At 27.8% G+C, this 9094-nt stretch overlaps 1 non-coding gene across 1 annotated transcript; it reads right to left on the bottom strand.

The window, feature by feature from the left end:
• Nucleotides 1-380: 380 nt before the first annotated feature.
• Nucleotides 381-452, bottom strand: TRNAK-UUU. The gene has a single exon. It is a non-coding gene; the product is annotated as a tRNA-Lys (tRNA).
• Nucleotides 453-9094: the final 8642 nt, after the last annotated feature.

Raw genomic sequence — 9094 nt, 5'->3', positions numbered from 1 at the left:
TAGTTTGATTCCTTTTTCTTTTCTTTTTTTGTTAGGTATTGTATTATAATTAGTGTGTTACTGTACAGTAATTCTTCCATTCCTTTTTCTGTTTTTCTGTTTTGTTGGTAAGTGGTGATATATTTACGTTTTTAATTTTCAAATTCCTGTTATGATTTTTAAGAGGCCAATTAAGAAGGGGAACTTAAGGATATTCTCATATTCTACAACTATCTAGTTTGATGAAATCGGACCCTTTGACAAACTATTCTTATCTTAAAACAAAACATCAAAAAGAACAAACTATTCTTATCTTAAAATAAAACATCAAAAAGAAGGACCCTTTGACACACTATTCTCATCTTAAAATAAAACATCAAAAAGAAAATTAAAACTATAAATGCCGTCTGTGGGGATCAAACCCACGACCACATGGTTAAAAGCCACGCGCTCTACCACTGAGCTAAAAAGACACCATTTAAACTTATCATACTCTGTAGCATCTACTATAAATCACTTAAGAGTTATAGAGTATATAAAAGTTATATACTACCTTCGTTACATATTATTTGCAACGATTTGACATAAAGTAGAGAGGAATAATGTCTAATCGTTGCAAATAACATATAACGGAGGTAGTATATACTTTCTCCGTGTTGCACTTTTTTTCGGTAAAAAGTTTCATTATCCGGAGTAATATATTATTATTATTATTATTATTATTATTTCGTTTCTCTCACATTCATTATTTTTCAATAAACTATGGGCATGTTCTCATTGACCGAAATGAGCTGAACTAAACTGAACTAAACTAAACTTATTAATTAGTGATTTTTAACTACGGATTAATGATCTTTGATTATTTTGTTATTATATATATGTGTATATACAAATATACATATTATAACATTTATGAAAAATATATTAAAAATATGGAACCCCTAAACATTTGAAAAACATATACTATATAATTATAAATAAAATATTAAAATGACAAAAGAACACAAACACACTTTTTAAAAAATTATCAAAATGAAAAAAAAATAATAAATAAAGGAAAAATTAGAAAAAACAATCCCAACTTTCATCAATTTTGGTAGTTTAATCCCAATTTTCATTTATTGTAGAATAATCCGAACTTTGGGGGGTCTTCTTTTTCTTCAATCCCAAACTGATCAGTGAAAGTCAATGACCTGTTGTAATAGGTTATGTGCCACGTGTTAAGCTGCAATTGGTCCAAAATTTTTTTATTTTAAAAAATTAATTTTTAAAAAAAAAACAGAAACCCTTTATCCCCTTCCTGCCACCGTAACCCCGCCCCCCAACCACCACCAACTGCCATCGTCAGCCGCGCCAACCCCTCCCTTACCCTACCAAAACAGTGTGCCCCTTTCCACCCAAACCCTCTGTGACGGTGTATCGACCCTCCTCCACCCCAATCCCCTCCTATTCCATTCGTAATCCCTCCCCCACTCCCGAAACCCCCTCCCCCCAACAACCACTTCCTCACCGTCGAAAACCCTACCGGCTAGGATTTTCGATGGTGGGGAAGGGTGTTTAGGCTAGGGGTTTCCGGGATTTGGGGAGAGATTTAAAGGAAGTTTTGAGTGTTGGTGGTGGCTGAAAAAGGAGTTTCGAGTGGTGGTGGCGGCGGAAAAGGAGGGGAGGAAACTGGGTCGCATCACCAGCGTTGGGGGTGGGGGGAAACCGGCGCAGGGGAGGGGAGTAGCAGCAGCCGCCGGAGATAGTGCAGAAGCTGGGTCGCATCACCGGCGCAGGGTGGCCGGATTTGGGGTTTGGTTGATTTTTTCTTTTTTAATTTTGTTTGTTTTTAATTTTTTTTTTGTTTTTATATTTTTTAACCAATTAATGCGTGACTCGTGTCACTTAAAAAAACAAGAAACCCATTCAACCGGAGCCGGTATTTGGGATTGAAGAAAAAGAAGATCCCCAAAGTTCGGATTATTCCAAAATAAATGAAAGTTGAGATTATTCTACCAAAATTGATAAAAGTTGGGATTATTTTTTTCTAATTTTTCCAAAAAAAAAAAGTTGGGACGGTCTTTTTTAAAAGCTAACTTGATCCTAAGTGAAATATGGTATAACCGTATAATATTCATCATCATCATCATTATTATTGTCGTCGTTGTAATATAAGATTAAAAGTATGAAATTTGGCTTTATATCATTAGTAATATCATTAAACATAAACTGAAATGAATTGAACTGAAATTTTTTCTGTGGAGGCGGATGCTTGGTGCATCCAGTGTTCTTTAAAAAAAAAAGGCAGAATGAACATTTAGCTATTCATTAAAGAACATATAGTTGTTTTGTAAAGAACATATAGCTATTTTATAAAGAACATCCATTTTTATATGTTTTTTTTTTTGTAAATCTAAAGAACATTTGTAATATTAGTAAAGAACAAGATAATATTAAAGAACATTATTCATATAATAAATGTACTTTTGGTATAAATGATCATGTATGTATATGAAAATGTACATTTTACTGTATTATAATGTACATTGTACTATATTCTAATGAACATATATGTTATAATGTTGGTTACATGTTTTATGTACATTGTATTATTTGCATCATGTAAGTATATGAAAAAGAACATTTTACTGTATTTTAATGTACATTGTATTATTTGGATCTACAACTTTTTCTAAATTTGTCTATTTGCTTGTTTTCTTCTTCCAAAATATATTAATCGGTTGATCTTCTTCAAGAATTTCATTTTATTTTTCATTGCAATAACAAAATTATATCAAAATCGCAATTAATTTTCAATAAAATCAAATATTACAATTTTCAATCAAATTTATAAAAAACAAACACTCAAACTCAAAATAAACAAGTATGAATGTCAAATAAACAAGTATAAATGTCGAATTTGGTCTTACCTATCGTTTTTATTTGTCATCTTGAACAATTTTTACCTCAAAATTTCGAATTTCTTGAAATTTTGTTTGAGGTTTGAGGAATTTAAATGGGTTTGAAGTTTTGTTTGGAGAGAGAAAGTGAACTTTTGGTAAAAAAAAAATTTGAAATGATTTGTAATTAATGTATGGTAAAAAAAAATATTTATTATACTATTTATCTATTTCATTATACAAAATTTCTTTAAAAAAAAAAAAAAGTGTTGCATAAAAAACTGATGTACATTATAAATGAACACTATGTTCTTTTATGTATATGTTCATGTACATTATTAATGGCTACTATGTTCTTTTATACGACCATGTTCATTAGTATATATCTGAATGTTCATTCCGCCTTTTTGTATTTTGGAGCGGATGCACCATGTGGATCGTACATCCGCCTCCATGAACCAACTATTACTAATTTTCTTTTACAATTTTTTAATACTTCAACTGCCTCCCACTTACCTTTTATTTTATTTAAGTCAATTAAATTGCTTAAAATTATAAGTCGGTCAAAGTGTAACACTTATTAAAACACGGAGGGTATACATAGGTATTAAGGGAAATAAGTTAATAAAGAAATAAACTCATCCCATTAGATTTATAAATTTAAGGAAATATGTACGTCCCTTCAGTTGAAACTTGAAAGACATTAGTTTATGATGGCTTGACTTTTCTGTTGGTACTACTATACTAACATTCTAGCAAGGACTTAATAATGGAAATACTCTGTATTTTGTTAAAGCAAGCAAGACTTTGTAATGCTGTGCTACTGTCTTGGTACAGTACCTTATAATTATGTTTTAAGAAAAACATTGACGACTATTACATAATTTAATGATTAGTTTATATATATTATAACAGAAATTTGGAATAAAAGATATTTGTACCTAAAACAATAACTATTTTGGTCCAGACTCATAAAAGGTTCCAACAACGATTTGTACCTAAAACAATAACTATGATGGCCAAGATGACAGATAGGTAAGCTAACATTTATTTCCTTAAATAATTGGCCAAATTCTGGTCCATTCATCTCTGTCTTGATGGCTTGATATATAATTCTATACCATCATACATTCATACCAACGACTTTATTTGTTAGGAAAAAATACAAGTTTTTATCTTCATATAATTAAAAAAAAAAAAAGGTGTTTATCTAGTGATAATTCTGTAAATAAGTCAATAATTTCATTAAATGCGAGTTTCTTAAATGTTGATTTATTTAAGAAAGTGTTTTTTTTTTTGGGTGGGTGGGGGGGGGGTAGGGTGGGGGAGGAGGACTTATATTACGATATTAAGTTAAAGTTTACAACTATTCAAAAAAAAAAAAAAAAAGGTTAAAGTTCACAAATAGTTGTTGGTTGCCCATAGGCCAACCCAAAATGATATCGTACACATCATGTCCCTGGCCTAGAAATATTACATCATCGTTCAAAGATTTAATAAAAAGAGAGGGGAAGTATTTAAACTATGAAAATATCATGCAGAATTGGATATTTTGTTGATTTATTTATAAAATTGTCACTAAATAATGATTTTTGTTTATCACGAAAATTAAATGGAGCTCCCTCTTTTGTTAGGTATTGTATTACAGTACTGTATTTAAGATAAACATTTACATTTTGTTACATCTATAACTATTAAGTTTTAACCTCACCAGCAAATTAACCAAACTAGAATCAGCCTCGTTTTTTGTTGTATAAAAACAAGCCTCAAACATAGAACTTAAAAAAAATTGGAAATTTTCGGTCAAAGTTGGGCACTAATTGTGAAAAAACAGAGTGTTAAATACTCGTAACAACTACAATCTTCCTGTAAAAAAAAAAAAAAGAAAAAAAAACCGTTAATGATAGTCAAGAGCAACTTCAATGACAAGCTTTTAAGCTAATTGTCATTGTACCTACTTTGAACTCCAATCAATCAATCAATGCTATACACTAAAGTAATCACCAAAAAAAATATCACATAAGTACACATGTCACGTTCACAGCTAAAACATTCCTGCCAAAACTTTTATTTCCCTTAAAATATAATAAGATATTTATTGAAAAAAAAAGGAATTTAAAGCCTAAAAAACCCTAAAATATCGAACAATAACGTACAACAACTTAAATAAATAAAATGTTTCTTTGCTTTATAAATAAATAAGAAAAGATTAAAAATAATAGTAAATTAGTGATTTATTACCCTTTAAATTTCATAATCAATTCAACCAAAATTTATTGTTGCAAATCGAAAATAACCAAACTAAAAAAGGTTTAATTATATTTAAAGATTAGAAATTCTTTTATATTCCCTTGAATCTATCTTCCTTCAATCAATCAATCAATAACTATACTAAAAGACACACTATCAATGACACGTGTCATTAACTGTTGTGTCCTTAGTTTTTTTTTTTTTTTTTTTTTCCTTTTTAAGAAAATTTATTATGGAAAAAAAACGTATACATTACAATAAAAAAAATATGGAGTAGAAAATTTATACATATATAAAAGATTATAAAAGATATGTTGTATATTTCTATAATCTATTGTCAACTATATAAACATAAGTAGATTTGCTTCAAAAAAAATATATAAAAAAAAATATAAACATAAGTAGATACAGTAAATTATATATATATATATATATATATATATATATATATATATATATATATATATATGTATATAGAATTTGTGTCATATATTACAAGAATTCTATTTTTTTAATTAATTTTTTTTAATTACATATTAGAAGCTTAGTAGTTCGAATATCAAATATTAAAAATTATTTAAAATAAAATATTTGAGGTATCCTTCCACAAAAAATTAAAAATATAACTACTACTCCTTCCGTGCCTAAATTACATTCCTGTTTGTAAAATTACACGGGAAATAAGGAGGAAAGAATAAGACAAATAACAATAATGAAATATTTTAATGGGAAATACAAAACATTAAATGATGTCTTTGAGTAAAACAAAAATAGATTTATGATTAATGATACCATGTCATTAATTCTTTGAAAAAAAAAGGACCAATAACATGCTTCTAATTGAAAATTAAGAACCAATCATATTCATTAGGTTAGTTATGGGAAGTACAAACTTGAGAAAAACAATGGAGAGAGAAAATAAGAGTGAGATTAGGATAGTAAGAGTGAGAAAGCATTAAATATACAAAAGAAAAAGAGAGTTGATTTGGGATATTTGGAAAAAAAAAAACTTAGTACTAAAAATGAAAAGGAGGAATGTAATTTTGGAATAACCAAAATAAAAACCAGAAATGTAATTTAAAGACGGAGGGAGTATAAATTTAAGCAAAAAAAAAAAAGTCACATTCTTCCCATAATTTGAGACATACATGGTGTAATGTCCAACGTTTTTAAAGAAAATGATACCAATACAATTTGTTAGTGAAATCGAGTATATAAAAAAAATGCACATTAACAAATGTGTAGTTTCAAATGCCCCAATCATCAATCACCTTTTATATATACCCGGGTTCACATAGAGGTAGGTGTACGGGTGTACTCAAGGTAGTTTTTTTTTTTTCTTTTGCTTATTTAATATTTTTTTCTTCTCATTTATGATTTAAAAATGAGAAAAAAAAATATTTTAAAAATATATTGGCTAACATACTCTTTTATAAATCATAATATTCTAGACAAATTTATATTGTATAATTAAACATATTGTTAATATGAAACAATTACTAAAAGTTATTGTGCATGGCACGGGACCTAACATAGTAATCTATAAAATGAAAGATTCATTTCCTACTATAAATAGGGATTCTAACTCAATTTTAAATTTATAACTTGTCGTCAGAAAACTACACGGTCTACGACAATAAAGACACTCTATATTAACGTGTCTTATCTATAATACTTTGATGCCATATATATATATATATATATATATATATATATATATATATATATATATATATATATATATATATATATATTTTTTTTTTTTTATATATATATATATATATATATATATATATATATATATATATATGTGGCATCAAAGTGGCATCAAAGTATTAGCTTTTATATATATATATATATATATATATATATATATATATATATATATATATATATATATATATATATAAACTTAAAAAAAAATCAGTGAATATCCGAACGTTGCTCGAGCAAAGAACGAGTGGCTAGCTATTAGCTTCCCGTTTAAATTATCTCAATTACTTAAATAGGTTATTTTTATTAATTTTATTTATTCTTTTTTGGCAAGTATTTTTTCAAGCAAATTAACTTGGCTAGCCAAACTAATTGCAAATTCTAGCTCCAATGATTAAGCTAGTAGCTAGGAATTATTTAAAATTGTTAGCAAATCTCTATCTACAACCATTGGAGTTGCTCTTAATGATACTTACGGAGTAATTAGTTTATCCGGACCTTTTTCGAACCATATATACATAAACCCCACAACTTTTTTTTTTTTTTTTTTTTTTTTTTTTTTTTTTTTTGAGGAAAAAACCCCACAACTTAATCAAACTCAGGCATATAAATTATTATCATTAATTAAACACAAAGTCCTGATTAAGCCACTTTTTTATTTTATTTTTTTAATTTTTTTTTTCCAGATTCATCAAAATCATACATACAGTAGAAATAAAAGAATCATACAACATCGTATAAACAATGGATAACTACAAAAATGAAAATAAAAAAAAATGAATGAATTACATAGACTTTTAGATGAAAATTTTTGTTGATAATCACTTCTTCTTTTCCTCTTTGACAGTAGTAGATCCTCCCGCCAAATTCTTAACCTTAAATCTCTCGAGTTTCGCTACCGCATCATCATTATCAAACCCCCTTGATGTACAACTTATTGTATCATCCTCTGTTTCCTCTGAATCATTTTTAACAAGATTTATCAACTTATCTAACCACGTCGAAATAGCTGACTTATCTTCTATATCCTTAGGCTTTTCTTGCAACAAATTTTCAATATGCATCGTCTTTTGAAGTTTCGAAACGAGTTTATCGACTAGCTCGTGAATTTCCATGCCTAATTCTTCCCAAATTCCCCTTGGAAGTTCGAATTCTGGTATGTAATCTTCATGCTCATGATCTTCTGTTTCATGAAAAGAGGTCGATTCTTCGGAAAATTGAGTTTCTTGCTCTAGGTTTGTTTGTTCTGCCATGATCAAGTATTTGGTAATTGGATATTTTTTTTTTCTGTTTCGCAAGTTTAGACAATGAAGATTGAGTATAAATTGTGCTAAACTTTATAGGAAGTATTAACTTGACAAAGTTGACTAATCAAGTTTCAATGTGCTATTATTGACTATGTTAATTTTTTTAAACTAATAAATTAAGAGTTGAGAAGAAACGTTGAAAGATTCTTCTCTACACGTATAGTAGGGAACCACTAGTGGCGGCGGCCTAAAATAAATATTAGTTGGTTTGTCGTATAACTCCCTCATACTCTATGAATTAATTTTCATTCTAATATTTCTACTCCCTATCTCCACCCGTTTTTTTATTACTCTCTCCGTTTTTTAATACTTATTCCACTTTTCATTTATGACCGTTTTAATTACTTGCTCCATTTTCTTATTTGGAAAGCTTTTACAATATTTAATCAGTTTATCTCACCTAGTGGTCTCAACATATATTCACTCTCTCCCAATTCTATCCACTATTTTTATTTTCCATAATTTTTTATTCTTCCACCAACCCCACTATCTCCATATTTTATTAGTTTCTCTAATTTCTCCTAAAACTCCGCACATGGAGAAATGAAACATGTATTTAAAAACAGAGGGAGTATTTTTTACATTTGAAAATGTGAGAAATTTTCCCGTCAGAAAAAAAAATAAAAATTTAGAAATTTAACACCTTTTATATACACCCAAATGCACTAAAGATATGTATATTCAAAGGTAGTTTTTTATGCTCATTTAATATATATTTAAAAAAATTAAAAAATCACATAAACAGAACAGAAACTACCTTTTGGGTGTATTAAATTTTTATAGAGAGATTCTAATAGAAGAAAAGTTTAATAATTTAATATTTTGAATGTACTTCAAAATATATTTTATTAGTATTTTTTAAATCACGTTATAGTAGATTCGTCTTGATATATTTAGTTTTATTTTTAAGTTTATAATTTTTTAAAATTGTTTATAATGCGTAGCTAGAGATAATCTAATTAC

The sequence above is a fragment of the Chenopodium quinoa genome, unplaced genomic scaffold (genome assembly GCF_001683475.1).
Source record: "Chenopodium quinoa cultivar QQ74 unplaced genomic scaffold, ASM168347v1, whole genome shotgun sequence".
Classification (NCBI taxonomy): Eukaryota; Viridiplantae; Streptophyta; class Magnoliopsida; order Caryophyllales; family Amaranthaceae; genus Chenopodium; species Chenopodium quinoa.
Note: the sequence above shows the minus strand (reverse complement) of the source record. Positions and strands in the feature narration are given on the sequence as shown.